We start from the raw sequence: 19586 nt of genomic DNA, 5'->3' as shown, positions 1-19586 counted from the left end.
CATGGCATGACGTCATTCATCCGTACAATTGCTGAGCAAGAAAGATTGATCGAAAATGAAGATAGAAACTAGTAGCGTGAGTTCTGAAGACATATTTTGAAATGTTGTCTCTGCGGTCGGGCTGGGTTTTGTTTCCAAACTCATTGTGTTTCATGCACGCTTACAATTAAGTTCGGCGCCTTTAGTGATGCTATCTGAATCACTAAGGATCCGTTGTTATTCCGAGCTTGATTTGATGCTTAATGAAGCACCAAATTAAGAGAGAATTTGAGTTCGAATTTCAGAATAATATAAATACTCTAAATAAACATCGAGCTTATACAAATGTCTAAAATAAACGTACTCCAAAATTAGATTTAGTCTCCTAAATTGTAAGGGATCTGGATTTGTCTTTGGTATTTTCTACTGCTCCTTTTATTATTACTATTATTATTATTATTAGGCTATTATCATTATTATTATAAGGCTTTTTGTTGTTAATTGTTATTGTACCATTTTATACGTTTAAATTATGAACAACTAAGCAGTTGTAGGGAAATTCTTAAAACCATGCGATAAAGAATAATCGTTTTGACTTTATTTTCTATTTTTACATTGTTAGAAGAAAACTACTGGGGAAATGATCTGACTCTTTGGGATTGTCTGTTTCTGACGAGTCTCTTTCATAAACGTTGTGTGTGTGTGTGTGTGTGTGTGTGTGTGTGTGTGTGTGTGTGTGTGTGTGTGTGTGTGTGTGTGTGTGTGTGTCTGTGTGTGTGTGTGTGTTCGTGTGCGTGTGATTGTGTGTGTGGCTGTGTGTGTGTGTGTGTGTGTGTGTGTGTGTGTGTGCGTGTGTGCGCGCGCGCGCGTGTGTGTGTGTAATTCTGTCTCTCTTCGATTTTTATGAATATACAGTAACTCAACTTCAATAGGTTTCACCTGTGTGACTATTCCATCTTAAACCATAAATGGGACTTCATCAACTATTATAGCACATATACGGACCTTCTATGGAGGTTTAGCCAGGATATACATGCTTAAAAGTCTAATTACGTTTATTTATACATCCCATAATTACCCTGAGAGTCTCCAGGGGCTAGCAGGGCCCACCACTGTCCAGGCGCTCCAGACCCAACAGAGAATTACTCACTGAGAATTAGACAACATCGACTCACATTAGACCAAAATTGGTGTTTTACCCTCGCCATTTTTCATAAATAGTATTTATTCAAGCAAATGATTGCATCGTTTCCTCCAAGGCACTCTGTGTCTGCACTGCCACAGCTCCGGTACAGTAGGCTATGGTTCAATATGATGGAGCAGGCTGGTGGTCTTTATGCTGGCAGATGATACACCCAGCAGAAATAAATAAATCAAACCGGTCAATCAAACGGTTTGTAATATTTTGAGTTCACTGCTGAGAATCATCCCCTGGCTCGGAAGTTCCCAAGCATTTTGGGGCTGATGTACACCACAATCCCAACCAGAAACCCAAGGCGCCACCGACTTAGGAGCTAGGGTAAGATTATGAAATATATCACACAGGAATACACAATGCACAAATTTACAAATATGATTAATGATATCTATGATGCAAACATCTATGATGGACGCCATTTCTAACGATGGATAACATGATTAAGATGAATTCCAGAAAGAATGAAAGTGATCAAGGAAGCATCATGATAATGGTTTTCGGTCTATTCCCACGTGATTGAGTGATGGCCTTGCTTCTGGAAACGCATCGTTTTTCGGTTTCCGTTTGCTGTGCCCCATAATCCCTATATTTCACAGGCTTTCTGCTCCAGTCCTGCTGCACAGCAGAACCCCAAGTGACCCAGCGTATCCAAACAGTGAGGACGGCCCCTCGTTGCACACGTTCCCCGACTGCAGTCGCTCTTGTTTTCCCGGATACCACTTGGGGTTCGGAAAACAGCCCTTCATGGTGGCGAGGTTACTTCCTGCGAGACCTCTGGTCATCAATCAGGGGCAGCGGATTGTACCCCCCACCTCGCCTTTAGCAGGGCCCTGTGTGAGTGTGTGTGTGTTAGTGTGTGTGTGTGTGTTTGTGTGTGTGTGAGTGTGAGTATGTGTGTTGGGGGGTAACAGGTGGGGTAGGGTTTTGGATGAATATTCCCTAATCAATATGACGCATGAAAATCTGCATATCCGCTGTAGTTCTGGAAATAACGTGCATCCACTTTTTGTTCGGCGGTCAGACGTTTGATAAATATTGCGTGAAACAACGGTGACTCAAGATGAGGACAGTGAGTGTATCACACTGTGACAGTGAATGTGTTTTCACACATTTATCTGCTGACTCCACAGACTGAGACAAAAAATGGGAGTTTAATCTCATTTGTGTATTATTATTGTTCAAACAGCTGCAGAATGTAAGGGCCATCTGTCTTTTGTGTATAAAATGACATTTATACAGCTGTGCAGTCTTTACACTGTAGCCTTTCAATCAGCAGAGCTCTCCTCATGGTAAGCATTATTTATGGCATTAACGTCAATGCTGACCATGTTCTTTTGTATCAAAATGATTCTGCCCACTTGGAAAGCTAACAAAGTGTCCGGTTTGAAAAAGTACAGAGCTCTGATCTCAAAGATTTTGTGAATTGCACCTCTACGACCAGAAGAAAAAGTGTTCCTTTAAACACCCAAAGCTTAAACAGACACTTGTAGAGATGGAACGGCATGTTGGCCCCTTAGATCCTAATGGGTCTGAAATTAAGTGCATTTGCGGAGAAACAAAAACACCATCTTTTTAAAACATGGAACATGTCCTCGACTATGATTCGTCATTGTCTGCAGTGTGTACATGAAGGGCCGGCGTCCTTACAGGCCAAAGTTCAGTTTACACGTTTGACACTTCACTGGATATTGGATTTAAGACGTTTTACATTATCTGCACTGTTTCCCGAGGGGGGGTTGGTGGGGGGTAGGGGCCTGGCTGGAAATCCACATGAGAGCATCTCAGGACAGACGACGGCGGCAGGCCAGACAGGTCCTGGGGGTGGGGAGGGGGGGGGGGGGGGGGGGGGGGCGGAGGGGGGAGAATGATACGTGAGAAAGGTTTTGTTTTTTTTCCAAGGAAAGTAGCAATTTGGCAACCATTCAAATGCTGAGAAGAAGCCCCAATGTCAGCAGTTTGAATGTCTGACATTTAAAATGGATTGTGTGGCCACAAAGGTGTGGATCAAGCAAACCTGGGCTGCAACGGATGTGCTTGTCAGGGTCTGGTCATGTGCTTGTCAGGATCTGGTCATGTGCTTGTCAGGGTTTGGTCATGTGCTTGTCAGGGTCTGGTCAAAGATTTAGAAAGACATTTGTGGAGATCAACAACTGTTGCCCACTGTTGTTGTTTTGTTTTGGACTGTACTGTTTTTCATAATTGGATGGCTCAAGGAAACAGGCCTTTCGGAGTATACTGAATAACACAGGGATGCAGGATTGATTTAGAGATAATATGGGTTTTGCTACAATGCGGTCTCCATGTTTATGTTGTTAAAAACAGATTAACAGATTGACATCAACAATAATGGCCGAAGTGTTTGTCAGTGTTGCATGGATGTTTCTACCACCCAAATGTAAATCCATCAAAGCAACAACCCCCTCAATATGCCAACTTTGTAATACAATCACCATCAACGTTTTTTTCCTTCTCCTCCCTTTTTCTCTCTTTACATCTGGCAGCGTCCAGGATTTCCAAACAGGCCGAGTTACAGCTCTTTAGTCCACAGGATGATAAATGTCTCCACTCCGTGTTCTTACTTGCTCTGCCAGCTCACCACATCAACCAGATGTGCTCAAAGCGAGGGGACAGAGACACGATGATGACATTTGGCTTTCCAAATGAGAACGTATCATTTCAAATTTGCTCTCGCTCGCTCTCTCCGGAGGTTTCAAGGCTGCTTTGGGTCCTTGGAGAGTACGCAACTCAGCTAGGAGGACAATAACCACAGAATCACATTCAATTGCAGAGTCCAACTTTGATTATTGCATACAGATGAATCAAGCTGCATGAGGATATGCCTGCATGCACTGTGAAAATTGTTTTCTTTTGAAAAATTCCTCCAACTGTGCCTGCTCACGCTGAAGCCATGTACTGTATATGTACATCAGTCACAAGCATCGTTCACTAGTAAAACATATACAAAGAGATGCATGACGAGGAAAGCATATCCTTATCGGAGAAATGACACTCAAACAAAACTGCAAATAACTTATGGAAGCATTTTCTAGAGGGGGTTTGTTTGAGGCAGTTTCGGGGCCCAGCTTGAGGGACAGCCCTGGTAGATCCTCTCTAATTTGTAGAGACTATAGAATTAATGTTCTGCCCCGACGGCCCATCTGTGATTTATTTTAAGCGTGCTGGAACATACGTTATTCCATGCTCGGATGTCACCGCACACAAACTCAGTGGTACCAGCGAGCTGTGTGGCATGAGTTTGGACCCCGGTTTCTTATGAGGTGCTAATAAGACAATGACTCTTCGCACAAGAATGTGAAAGCGGTTAGCCACCGCACGGTCTATTAGCGTGGGCAGGAAAAGAGACAGGGTTTACCATATATTATTTGTCATGCCATCATACGTGCATATTTGTCTGATGTACTGTGGGCAGGCATAAATATTTAGAGAATCACTGCAGTATTTCATTACTCTGCTGCTGAGTCCTCTTCTCCTACAGTTGTGATTTTATATCATTTTTACTATCAAAGTATTCTGTTTGTTAGGGTGAGGGTAATGTTATGGCTAGGTGTTATGGCTAGTCATAAGGTAATGTTAGAGTGAGATAATGGTTAGGTTAGGTTGGTTAGGCTAATGTTAGGTTGGTAAGGCTTATAGTGTTCGTTGTTAGGGTTATGTATATGGTAACATTCGGGTTAGGGTAATGTTATGAAAAGGTGATAGGGTTGGTTGGGTGTTAGGGTCAGGTTACTGTTATGGTTAGGTGGATCGCGGACGAGGTGTTAGTTAGTGTTTGTGTGTCTGTGGGTTCAGTTAGTTCATTCTAAGTATGCCTGACTTAAAGTGAAAGTTGGAGCCCCCCCTCCCCCTCCCACCCCTCCCACCCCTATGATGTGTCTGAGGCATGCAGAACCAGTAGTCCTGCACAACCGCTCCAGAAACAATGGCGCCTGGAATGAGCGTCGCTGAATCATTTGGAGTGATCACGCAACAAAGGCTGGAAGATAAACAACGTTCTCACAGTCATTAGGCAGCCCATTGACTACGTCTGGCCACCGCCACACCTGCGGCAGCCATTGTGTAACAACAGCACCAGAGCTTTTACAACCCCCCCGCTAAAGTATCCTCACCGCTACCTTGTTTATTATTTTTTTGGGTGGGGGGGGGGGCTGAGGGTCGTATCATTAAACCCAAAAGACGCCAATATTTCCCCTGGCGTGATCTACGCTCCGTCTCTGAGTGGAACGATGCGACGAGGTGTGTGAGGGGCACTGACGTATCATACGATAGGCCTATATAACCTGCCCACGTAGACCAGGGCCCTTTGGAGGGCAATGAGCGCAGCCAGCCATGGAGAACCATCCGTATCACTCACGTTCATCCTCTCCGAGGGATCCGTCTCCCCGCCAACCCGGACCCAAAGTTCACATGTCACCTGGCTGTATGAACAAGGTCTGACATGATCATGTAATGACAGGGTTACTGTTTTGTCGCCTTCACCGTCTTCACCGTGCGACACTGAGCCACAACCGTCACAACCGAGGCCAACCTTACTGCAGTTGGATAAAATGACACTGTTAATAAAGGAAAACATGTGGCAAAGGAATAGGAGTTTCTAGTTCTGTAATGGTTTACATTAAATTTATTTATTCATGTATTTATATATTTTTATTTATATATATATATATATATATATATATATATATATATAAATGGGAATACAGACAACTTCAGATTTGTGTTTAGAACATCTGCATGGACCATGCAGTTGTCTATGGAGAGTTTTACGGATATGCAGTATTTCATGAGTGGAATGAAGACATATGTAAACTATGACTGGCCAGGCAGTTAATGTGGTTATAGTGTTTGATTTTGACAGATGGAGATTTTGCCTCAACTAAACATTTATATGCATAAATAGGAGTTATATATTCCTTTTTTCAAACATTAAATGCTGAACTGCTTTCTGATGCTGGTGTAGTCTTTCATACTTGATTGTTTTCATTATTAGTCATGATTTGTTAGTTTTATTCAAACGTCCTTTTATTTTATTTTGAACTACATTTGTTGTCTACATTTTCTAATTTGTACTTGGTGTATCTCTTAGCTTGTGACTATGTTATTTCTACAACAACGAGCTGTATTTTTCAAATGATCAAATAGATTTAAATAAATGTGTAGGGTGCATAGGGGTAGGTTATTGAATTGTAATGATATGTAGAACAATTATTGAGATAAAATAAAGTTCACCACTTTTAATTAATATTTTATAAATACACAGTTTGAATGTACTTTTATTTGGGACATTTAACCTTAGATTTCTCTTAAAATAAGTAATATACATAATTAATTAATAATCATTAATAACTTTATTAATGCTATATGCACAATTAATAATGATGTTATAAATAATGTAATATATCCTATCTTGTAATATTTAACATGACAATATGCAGTAGTCCAAGAAAGAGTGCCATAAACCCTTTCTTTTATCAATTATAACTATTGTAGTAGAATTGTAGAAACATTTCCTTTAACCGTTTTTCCAAATGTATAGAGGCTTCTCATAGGCATCTGCTGCTGTAACTGCTGGGAGTTTCCTCTGTACTGAAGATCCTATCCGTCATCACCCCGCTGAGACTAATGACACCAACATTACCTTCCATGTCTCAGACACAAGGGAGCTGCACCTTCACGTAAACGCTCACACTGAATACCAATTGTCTTGTCTTGAGTCGTCTATTGTTCTTCTCATCTGCTTGTGTCAGTCACGCACAGATGAGCGGAAACCATGATTTCACACATTTCACATTGTGAAATCAAATAATGTTTTTAATGGTTGATTCATTAATTTGAGTTGTTGTGGTTTTTATTATTATTAGTAGTATTATTAGTATTAATAATAATAATATTATTTTATTTTATTCATATGATTATTATTTTATTGTATGATCATTCAATGTTTTATAATTCTGTGTGAATGATGTAAGGAAATCCCAAATAAAATGTTATCCAAACAAAAATAGATGTTTGCATTTGTAAACTTACAACATAGCTGACTGAATTGGTACACACATATACGTAGTATTGTGTATTGTGGCATGAATGTGTGAATGTTTGATGTTTGTGCAAAACTGAAATTCTATTATAATTCCACATTTATTTGATGTGTTTTCATATTGTACAATTTGATGCCTATATTGTAAATCAAGAGATCAATTAGTTAAATTACAACTAAATATTCTAAGGAATAGGGAACATTTAGACAAAACATTCTAGTCAAAATTGAACACTGTAATTGAGCCAATTTGAATTTGATGTCATGGGAACTGAACAGCGAGGTTATTTCCTTCTCAGGACACGAGGCTCTTTATGCGGTGGGAGCTGAGTGTTCCCTGAAAGAGACAAAAGGTTTGTGTCAAAGTGATGGAAGAAGTTCCTGTCTGCCTGTCTCACTGGCGGTGGGCACAAGAGTGAGGCGGATGTGTCTGTATACATCATGGCTATCCATTACAGGCTCAGATACTCTCCGCTTAGTGAACTCCAATGACGTCATTCATGACCATTAAATAGTGAGTAAAATAGAGGTAGAATAAGGTGAATAAAGAAATATAGATAGATGTGGTGAAATGTGTTACATGGTAATGGTGTAGCCAAAGAATAGTGAGTCACTGCCTATATTGTAAACATGGCACTATCATAGCACTATCCATAGCACTAGGCGATAGGATAGTGCTATGAGACATATATGCCCTGATGGGTCCCTCTACAAATGCAAACAGCAGCAATCCCAAAAAGTGGCTTACGACTCACCCAGAAGTATGTCTCTGCTGACTAAAAAAATACAAAAGAAGCTGAAATGCTCCTTGAGATACTCGGCTTGGCATCCCTGGAATGGCAGGTTGGGTCAAGCACAATTTTTATGGATGCATAAATATATGTAGACATATACACATAAACATACAAAAGTCAATATTATTTATTCTTAATCATTACAAATATAATCAAACCAACAAATAGCGACGATGATGGTTTGTAAATGGTCCATACTTAAAAAAAAAAAAAAAAAAGTCAATAAGCATCATTAGACCACATTAGTGGAATACTATCATGACTTACATCCTTCCATTATTTGAAAGTGTAGGTCTACTGACTAACAGGTGGGACATTCAAGTTTTGACTATGAAACATGTACGGTAATCCTTGTGTGTGAGAAGCTAGGCCTATGTTGGTAAGTCTCCACTACCGCTTGCCTCCCTTCTGCTGCCGGCCTCGACTACTTTCATCACGCCCAGCCGAGAGGTCAGAGACTCCGCCTGGTGTTGAGAGGGGGATAAGAGGAAGATGGATCCCCCTCACGCTCATCCACACAGGTGTTTGCTTTTATGACCAGCGTCTTCGTCCACGGCTGCCCATTAGTTTCTCGTTACAGCCCCTCCCCGCCCCCACGGCAGCAGGAACCTTCAAGTCGCCGTGCCCTCTTTCCTCGACAATGCTCTCTGAAGAGTGAGAGGGGGGGGGGGGGGGGGGGGGGGTCGGGGGGGGCGGGGGGGCAGTAGGCAAATCAGCTTTTATTCAAAGCAGACCCAAGTCAAACAGAGATTCACCACACACTGTGGTCAGACTTAAGCCCCACTCGTTACTTGGCTTTTTCATGTTGAGCCTGCTGCACATCTCCTTTCCCCCTTTGCAGCCCAGCTGAAAGACTCACGCTGCGCTGGCGTTTTGTTCCAGCCATCTTTGTTGTGGAAGATGGCGTTGGCGTGTACCTGCACCTCCATACGAGATGGGGAGTCCAATAAATAATGCTGTCGTCAAGTGTCTTTCGCTGTTTATTTCGATTCCATTTCAGAGGTTTGTTTGATGGCCAGGTTTTCTATGTACTAAAAAACTAGCCATAACTCTTGCAAATCATGTTCAGGACACATTGGGCCTATTCAATGTTTATTGTTCTATTGATTACTAATAGGATTGGTTATTTTGCTTTTCTATAGACATGCAGAAGTGGTACTCTTTAATAGCACCTTCAGAGTCTCATTGGAATCGATTGAGATCAAGAGGTTAGATTTTATCATGAGTCTTAATCCATCAACAATGGCACCACTGATAGAGGGTTGGGTAATTGCAAGCGTTTGCTCTTCCTTCGAGGGTAAATATTAGTTTGTCCAGATAAAGGTATGGGTCGCCACAAAGCTTAAGTTACACTAAAGTCTGGCCTTCTCTAACCCAAAGTATTGTTTCCTTTGCTTTATTCTTCTTTCAAGCCAAACATCAGTAGCAGGCTCAAGTGGCTGAAAGTCTCAGTTGATGCTCTGGCCTGCCACTCAGACCCACCAGGAGATTAATGGAGGGAACTCTTATCTGGCAAACAACACCTTTAGCTCAAACTGGTTATTCAGCTCGTATAAGGGAAGGGTGCGGCCCCTGCAATATGAAAATGAAGTTACTTGACTTTTCTATTAAATTAAACTAAATGAGCAACAATACAACACACATCTTGAATTTTAGTGTGACAATAAGATATATGTTCTATTTTTTTTTAATTATCTATTGAATAATAATTGTATTCTTACTTAATCTAATTATTAATTAATATTATATTGAGGTGGAAAATGTCAACTCATAAATTGCTGTTTCAGAGGTTCTTAGGCTATCCCACAAATAAATATAAAAGCTTCACCCATGAGCCATCAAGCAAAGAGCTGAGCAGAGCTGTACAGAGGGGGCCCTCTGCTGTTGAGGGCTGACCCTGGTGGTGGCCCTCCCCACCCGGGCCCTGCGGTCGTGCTCACTGTCAGACCGGTTCCAGTGTCCGTTCCCAGGCCTTGCTCTGGTGGAACCAGGAAGTGCTTTTTATGCCTCGTTAGGACAAAAAAGCAGTTTCGACACCTTTACCTTTGTAGACTGGTCACAGCTTCTCAAGGCAGTGGTATGCCTGGTTGAACAAAAATAAAATATGTGAACCGCATACACACACACACACACACACACACACACACACACACACACACACATCCACAAACACACAGAAAGTCACACATACGTCCACCCGCACACACACACACACACACATCTCTTTCGCTCTTTCTCACACACACACAGTCTCACACTCACACAGTCTCTCACAGACAGACACAGTCTCAAAGTCTGACACACGTACACACACACACACACGCGCACACACACACACACACACACACACACACACACACATAATAACTATTCACATTATAATTTCAGCTATACAACTCTTGTTAAATTAAAGCGTATTCAACGTTTATGAATTATCAAAAAGCAAACATCAACCAGTCAAGGATGCATGCAGTGTTGTGTGAATAAACCCTGCTAGCAGAAGATAATGGTAGGGTAATGGAAACAGTGTGTAGATATGGAATAGTAATTGGAGCACCACGCCTGACTGCATCCAAAAGCACATCTTTTCTCAATATTTGTCGTGGCACACAAGACAATCTTGTACCTGAAAACTTTACCACCGTTATTGTGCTTTCGAGTCTCAACCGGTGTGTGACTACTGACTAGTCATGAACATGACAGCATGGCTCTGTGCCACTCTGTGCCACTCGATGACACAGCACAGCGATCTAGTACGGTACAAATGACCCCGGAGTAAAACCAGCATCTCGCCTGTCAATAACGCTCAGACAAATGGCTGTTTATGCTTCACATAACGTGCAGACTGATGGGGATCTCCATGGAGGCTCGTGAAAATGATGATGGAGTTTTAGCTCTCGACAACAATCAACTATTTTCATCTTGGCCCTCTTGGCCGGCCTCCACAATGCCACACACCACTGTGTTTTCTCTTGCAATGGACCTGTACTCTGAAGTAAAAAACCCTGGCAGCACCGCGGGGACATTCAGTCGACGGGGGGAGGAATAAGTCTGAGGCACACTAGACCTCCCCTTACTTACCGCCCACTCCCTCAGCCTCAGCTCCCTCCGCCCGCCCTCGCCATCCGCTGCCGCCGCCGCCGTGGTGGACGTGACGTGGGCGCTAGCACGCTGCGCGCCGTTCTCCTTTGTTTGTTAGCTTCTGATGGCCGGCCAAGATAGTGCTGGTGTGCGAGCGAATGCCTTATAAAAAGGCGGGATCGCCACAGCGATGGTGGAGGCCGGCGTTGGGGACTGGAGGCACAAGCCCCAGCTCCCTGTGAGTGCGTCTGAAAGGGCCTAAATGGAGTCATTTACCACGGGGGCCTCCAGGGAGAGGCCCCCTTATCGCCTCGCAGGATCCAGAGACTGTATAATTTGCAAAAACACGGTGCTGATACTGCAAATGAAGTTTAATGGCAGTGGAGGCCTGCTAAGGTTCCATTACGTACGCTTATGCGCTTTGATAACCAGTAGCAGCAGAGAGCTAGTTTCTTCAGTGTAAAAAAACAACGGCAAAAAGCAGGAGGGGTGCAACATCAATCAAAAAGGGTGTCTATTGCCATGCTTGACTGGTAGTTTGTCGTGTAATGTACATGTAATTAGTCATGCTTAACACCGATTAACAGTGTTTAGTGGTCCTTTCATCTCTCACCCCCCCCCCCACCTGAGGTGAATGTAGCACTGTAATTACCCAAGACTCAGTTTGACAGGCTGTCATTCCTGAACCAATTCATGTTTCCGCAAAACCATCGGTGCCCAAGGCGTGAAGCCTGCTAGTCTCTGTGTCAACGTGGGCTGGTTATGGTTTGAGGCCAGTATTTGTAGGTGTCATTGCGGCTGATGCTGTCCGCACAACATGAGCTGTCTCGGATCTGAAAGCAGAGTTGTGAATCTGCTTGATTTGAAAGGAAAACATGACGATTCATGATTCACTATAACTATATCAACTAGAATAAAGCAATTCATTTTGCAAATAGGATTGCCAATTTTGTTTTTCATGCCATGGCAGCTCTGCAGTATTATCATTTAATCAACCTAATTGGATGTAATTGTAGATGGTTGCATTGTGTTATATTGCTGGGTAAAGATTCACATAATAATTTCTTCGTTCTTCCTTCATCCAAGACAGGGTTTGACCTCGCCTGGTCATCCAGTCTCTTATCGTCCAACTTCACAGAATCTCTGCAACTCACTAAAACGTCCACACTATTAAATGCCCTCAGGCCACCAGACTAAGCCTATACAGGTAGAACGATGGGACCAAGACAGCGGCCATACAACAACCGACACGGATCCACTCAGGACGAAACCCCTTGATCCCCGACGGGCTCCCACGGAGATAGCGCTGTGCAAACACTTGGGGAGATTTGACTTCCTGTCCCCGTCCGCCGGTGAAAATGGATACGCTGTTGACCTGTCCGCTCACACAAAAGCCATTCCGAATCTGCAGGTGAGACCAAGCCTTTCCTAGGCGGAATCCCTTAACCAAATATTGTGAGTGTTCCTCTTTATGTCTCAGAGCCAGGCTGTTTACCCCCCGCTCCCAGGGATTAGGGTTTCAGCACCAGGGCTCGTGGTATTCTCAGGGTCTCGCTCAGGTATCGACTCGAGTTGTCAGGATCGTGATTTGTTGTTGAGTATCTGGTAAATGCCCTAAATGTAAATGTAAATGTATTTTGATACTTTTTTTTTTTTACGTATTTACGTATTCATCTCCTCACTAATAAAGTTATGAGTAATATACATGGGACTTGACAGTTTGATATTTAGCATTTTGTTGATGAGTGAATTTATTTTTGTTTATTTTAGTGGTTCTGATCTTATCACTCTCTGAATAACATATTAAGAAGCGGATGAGAAGATAAGCATGGCATACAAGAGCATATGTTCTCTAGCGGAAGCCTGAGCGAACACAGCTTACAGGTGGGTATGGGGTAGGGGGATGCAAAAGGAAGAAAGAAAAACAAACTAAATCACCAAATGACGAGCAGGGATTCTTACAATGTTGCAGAGACATCCACCTCATGAGACCAGCAGCCTCGTGAGACCATCAGCCTCATGAGACCAGCAGCCTCGTGAGACCATCCTGATCTTGCTTGTTCCCATTAAATAAACTCAGACATTTTGAAAGCACACATCAGGATGTTGCTTGCAACAATTAGCATAGCTCACAAACATGAACGTTACTTTGGCAAAGCTAACAAAATAGTGTGAACTCCAGTTGCCTTATATTTATTACACTTTAAATCCGTTCACTCAAACTTTTATATGTTTGTCCTCTTGTTTGCCTGCCAGTGAGCTTCACTTTCCCCCAAAATACACCAAGGCTAAACCACAAACCTATAGCTCGCAGGCCATAGCAGAATCATAACACTTTCACCACAGCAATGCCAACAATAGCGCCAGAAACATTTCCTTGTTAAACAAAATAAACATGCAAACTGACCGCTAATAAAACTTTGCCATGCAATCCCTTTGTGCTTAAGTAAATTGTAACAGGATAATCAAAATAGTCCTGCCTTCAGTTATTCTGTATACACTTAAACATAACTTAACTTAAAAATAAGCTACTTCCTTATCGCAAAACTACTGTGCCTTCCGTCAATGTGATCTTACTGCTAACCCATATGTTTTAAATTAAAAGTTTTTTTCATGTTTTGAATATTACATACACAAAAGCAAACCAATCTTTCTACATCCCCAAAATAAGTAATTTGACTAAATAATTTTTTTTTTTTTTGAAAATGAAATTTCATTTTGTTAAATACACATTTTGTTTTACAGTAACCTTTACGCAGCTGTTATTACCTGATAATAATACCCAAATTAAACCAATCTAAATTCCAATCAATCTAATTAAGTCGGTCACCTGACTCAAATTTGCTTATTTTCCCTCCTGCTTTAGAGCATTGCTATTGTGACTTGGGTTTAATTCTGTAATGGCCCCGGTGAGCAAGCCAACATTTTCATATTACCCAGCAAGCCAGAACATCCTCCTCTGTGGTTTGAGTGATTGAGCACCAGCCAAAATGAGAATTAGAATAAACTTCAATATGTCAGCACATCCCTGTATCATTTCTTTCCACTGGTTTGGATGGATGGAGCTGTGATGAGAGCTGAAGTCTCTGCACCCTCCCCTCTAGCATCTAACACGCGTGTCTCGTGTGTGTTCTGCAGTCCTCTTAGACCAAGCTCTCCATATCAGATGCTGTAACATGTCTCTCTGTCTCTCTCTCTCGTTTGATATGACCTGAACGCTTTTTACATCAATTTAAGAAATCATGAAACCAAGTTCAAGCATTTTAGTTCATTTATTAAAAGAAAAAATATGTCATTACCAGATGTGTGATCTTGACACACTTAATAATCACAATTCTGTTTCCTCTCAATCTTATTTTACAGAAGCTTTCACTCCCTCGCTGTCTCTCTCTCTCTATCCATAACTGTAAGCAGCCCAGGAATCAAGAGTTCACAAACTCAATGTGCGTTTAACATTTCCGACTCATCGTCTACAGACCTCGAATGTTGGACTCTTCTGGTCCCTGCGGTTCTACGTGCTAGCCCTGTACGCTATCGTGGCCCTAATCACCAGTCTCCTTCAGAGCCAATGGAAACTTGCCACAACTCTTCTGCTCGGCGTTCGCCAATCTCCATCGAACTGAATGGCCTGCGGCTAGCCTGATAGCGCGGATAGGGCTCTCCCCAGATGAGGGCACATTGAGCGTGTGCAGCGGAGGAAGGTATCTACATCTGGAGGCGTCCACGTGGGTGGTAGAGAGAGGGAGAGTGGCGTTGGACATGGTATCTCCATCAGTGTCAGAGCCGTTTGAGTAAAGATCTCTCTGCAGTGCCGCGGAGCGTTGTATTCTAACGGGATCCCCATCACAGACGCCGCTCCTTCTCAACCCAAAGGGCTGCATTCATATTCAAATGGCAGCATTCCCAGGTGCAGCAGAATACATGTTGTACCAAAACAATACAACAAGAGCATACCTGCAGAGGAGCCCGTATGCACCAGAGCATTTCTCATCCGCCGAGCCGCCGCCGCGATTGGCCGAGGACGCGGTGCGGCCGCCCACGCACACCAGCCGACAATGCAATGCTCTTCCTATGTGTTGACCTTGACATCTGTCTCCCTAGGGAAGCACAATAGTCTGCCTATTTCCATCTGTTGACCCCCCCCCCCCCCCCCCGCCCCCCCACGCCCCCCCTAAACCCCCCCGTGGCCGGGGCGATGCGAGTGGAAAGTGTCTGCTCACACAGCTGCCGTCCAGAGGTCCATGCACACAGACAGCAGAGTGCCGTGAGCGCCTGTATCTTCTACCTGGCTCAGGCCTCCTTCTGCACCACCAAGATGTGCCATCCAAGCTGCCCAGTTGAAGGCCACATGTCTTAAAATGGAAAAAATATATATGAAGGGTTTTTTAAAAACTAAATAATAAATATATGTGTTTTTTTTTTACGTAAGGATGGTTGAAGAGTATTATAAGAATCTTGAACTCATTTGGCAAATCTGACTGTGTTTAACTGTAGACATTTGTACTGGAGCTTATTTAATTTCATTGTGAATTGCTGCAACCAATAAATTATAAAAATGATATACAATCCGCACGCAAATGAGATATCCCAAGGGGTGGCTCATGAAGTATCTCTAGACACACACCAAGCGGTCAGTGTTGTGATGAAGACAAGAAAAAATACTTTTTCCTTGCTTTTGCGGTGAGCACTTTTTTCCAAGGACATTTAGTCTAATCCAGTTCAGCTGCATCCATTCAGAGCTGGTAAAAGACACCCCAATGCTGGCTCTGTTGTTGGTAAAACTGGACGACTGGTTCTCATAAAACATTATTATCTGCTAAGAGTCAGGGTCTGATCTATATTTATGGAAATGATGAGTTACATTTCCTTGTTGTCACTCGTGCCCCATGCCCCTACTGAGAGAAAATTTCAGACTCTTTTTACATTTGCCAGAGGGAAAAACAACATTTCACTGGTCTTCAAGAGGAAAAAACTATCATGAGACAAACCTATATCAAATTTTCCACCACTTTTTAAATGAAATCTCTGTGGAATGGTTGTCTCCACTGAGAGACATTTCCAGATATTGAATTTAAGTTTTCAGCTGAGATGATGACAACAAAATGTACAGCTATATTTGTTACATGTTATAATTGGAAAAATAATCTTAAGTGCACTAAATTCCAAAATGATGTATTCTGAATTGAATACATATCTCATGCTATGCAAATAAGCAATAAAGGCTCTCTATTTGAATACCTCTCATACATTACAGATGAATGGAATCCTTTTTTTAATTAATGTCAATGTGGTTTTTAAATGTCCTCGGTGACAGCCAGGGGTTCTTTATGTTTCTTTGAAGTGTGCAAAGTGTTTTATGGTTTTCCATTTTGTCGTTTCCATTTTGTCATTTCTCATATTGGAAGGTGTTTAACATACACGCCAGTTCAAGCAACCACTTCCTTTTCAAAATAAGCCAATTATGTGGCATCTTCATCATTCCGGGACCCGGACATTTGGACGGCTTATTCATTTGTGTTTCCTGAGCTGCTGACTCTGTGTGCTTTCTCATCCAGACGGCGGCTGTCGGAGCGCTGGGTGCAACACTGCAGGGTATTCTACCAGATGGATACTCGGCATGAATCAGGGCTAAGTCTGAAGCCAGGGCTCCAGTGTGTGTGTTGGACTGCACATTGCATTTCTGGAGACCACACAGGTTTCCATAAGCATGTCTAAATCTCTCTGCTGCCCTCTATCTTGTGCCGAACATCTCCCTCTGGGGTTGGGGTCACAAGTTCAGCAGCGGCGGGGAACCTGGGCCATTGCTAACACATGCCGTTTAGAGCTCTAATTACCCTTCCATATCGCTTTGACCGCTTTCAGCTCAGCGGCACAACAATAATGACTGCTCATGAATACAATCTATGTGTGCGCGGAATGCCGTGTAGACAACAGCAGTTTGCCAATAGGCATAAAAAAAATAAAAAATAAAAAAAATAGTTTGATTTATTTATACCTATTTTTTTGTTTTTATGACGATGGGCTTTGCTTTTACAATCCCTCATTTTAGATTGGGACGTCTGCGACATTATGACTTAATACTCTAACTGAATGTTCACAAATTCATACAAAGTTAGGCAGTGAGTGAAATGACCCATGGGGATTATCCCCGGATATCTCGATAACTCCATGACAGCCGTATTAATAAAGATAACATTAATAAGAGCAATAATTGAACAGTCACTCATACACCAGTGCCGTGTGCGCGGAGCCTCAGTGTTTTCAATGAGTTTGTCATGCCACCATGGTCGGCCATCAATGACCTCACCAGCTGTAATAAACTAAACCAATAAGAACGCGCAGGAAGAAAAACACTGCCCACGGTGCGCCCGGCCACTACAACAACCACGATCTGTCTGCTAGAAACATAAATCTGACACCCCCGCCCGGGAATAATCTCAGTGGATGGCCGCCACTCGTACAGCCGTCGTATGCAGATGGAGATGTGTGTGTGTGTGTGTGTGTGTGTGTGTGTCCATGTGTGTGTCCATGTGTGTGTTTGTGTGTTTGTGTGTGTGTGTGTGTGTGTGTGTGTGTCCATGTGTGTGTATGTGTGTATTTGTGTGTGTATGCGTTTGTGTGTGTGTGTATGTGTGTGTTTGTATATGTGTGTGTGTGTGTGTGTGTGTGTGTGTGTGTGTGTACTTGAGAAGCGCACCCCCTATATCCGTTGTCATGGAGGGGGGGAGGAGGGGGGGGGGGGGAACAAATCCACATCTACAGCGCTGTGAAAAGAGACATCCACTTGTACTGGTGCGTTCCACGGCGCTCTAACCCAGAACACATGTCGTCAATAAATACCGCTGACCCGCGGAGGCCCGGACGGCCCACACCCCTTTCAGGTTGCGGGTGTCGGGGAGGGGGTCCGGGGTTGCTGCGCAGTTCTTGCTGGTGGGCACCTGAGCCAGGCGACGGGTTTGGCCCGGTTTACAACGCAGATACGCGGTAGAAAACCCTCTAGTCCTCGTGTAATCCAGGGGGTCCGGGAAGGTGTTTGGAGAAGCTGCGCAGCATTAAAACATAATTGGGTACGCGTCCAGCGACAGGTTGGGTTGCACACACGTACTCCCCCCCCCCCCATGGCCCCACGGGAGCAATGAGCGAGCCGCTACGATGGGCTTCCTGTTACAAGGTCTGGTGCTAAGTTATGACCTAGCGACTTGCCATTATAATCATTCCACAAACATCTGTAAAGGGAGCTTTACATGTCGTCCTGTGATTTATTACTACATGTCTTTGGTTTGCCATGGGCTGCGAGGCTGGGACCACTCCAATGAAATGTGGCATCTCCTTATTAGTTTGCGGTGAATGTATGATGTTTGGTGTGTGTGTGTGTGTGTGTGTCTGTGTGTGTGTGTGTGTGTGCGTGTGTGCGTGTGTGTGTGTGTGTGTGTGTGTGTGTGTGTGTGTGTGTGCATGTGCATGCGTTTGTGTGCGCGCGTGCGCGCGTGTGTGTGTGTGTGTGCGTGCGCGCGCGCGTGTGTGTGTGTGTGTGTGTAACTGTGTTTCTCTCTGGGTCATTTGACTATCGTCTACTGTTGTTACCTGCAGGGCACCCGTACTGACCGACAGGTGCCCTGCAGGTAACAACAGGATATGAATAGTCGAGTGAACCTATATCCTGGTTCATCCTGTTGACTTAATAATTTACCAAAACAACATTGCCAAAGAACCTAAGCTAGTGCCATCCATTTGTCAACAAAATAAGTGTGATAAGTTGCGTAAACAGTGTCCAAATAGCATCTATTCCGGTTGTCTTATGTGGGTTAGCCTGGGTGTTAGTCCCACCAACCCCTGGATTCTCCTCCTAAAGTACACAGAGGCCGTTAGACTGGCTACAATGCACACTTGGTGCAGGATATACAGAGACCCCGTCTCTTTCAAACAGTGGTCACTCTCCGGAGCAGTCATGTAAGGACCGGAGTCACGCTCTCTGCATGTATCTCATCTCACGCACGAGACATACGTGCTGTATATCTAAGTATAACAGTCCACGTAAACTGTTTCTTTTGTGGCAGGACATAGAACAAACTGAACCAATATTTACTGAGGAACTGCAGCCAAATATTCCCCGCTCTTTTCCAGGCATTACGGCTCCCTCGTTTATCATCTGTTCCCTGGAGGGGAACGTAGACAAGCGATGTTGTGCCTCGGATGTCAAATGCAATCATTCTCTTCCCTTTTCTATATATTATTTTTTATTCATGCACATATAGAACATATGATAGCTTGTGTTACATGTGTAAGAATGCCCCTCTGCATGGTGTCTGTTTTGGTACTGCAGGAGGTTTTCTGCTTAATGACTCACTTATTGTGGACAAACAACAAATAGTGCATTCAATAGTGCATGCATCATATTGTCAAAAGTAGCCCAAATTACACTGGTGAATAAATTACTAGAGAGTCATAATGACAAAAGTATGGTAAAAGTAATAGTCAA

The sequence above is a fragment of the Micromesistius poutassou genome, assembly GCF_964030765.1.
Source record: "Micromesistius poutassou genome assembly, chromosome: 17".
Lineage (NCBI taxonomy): Eukaryota > Metazoa > Chordata > Actinopteri > Gadiformes > Gadidae > Micromesistius > Micromesistius poutassou.
Note: the sequence above shows the minus strand (reverse complement) of the source record.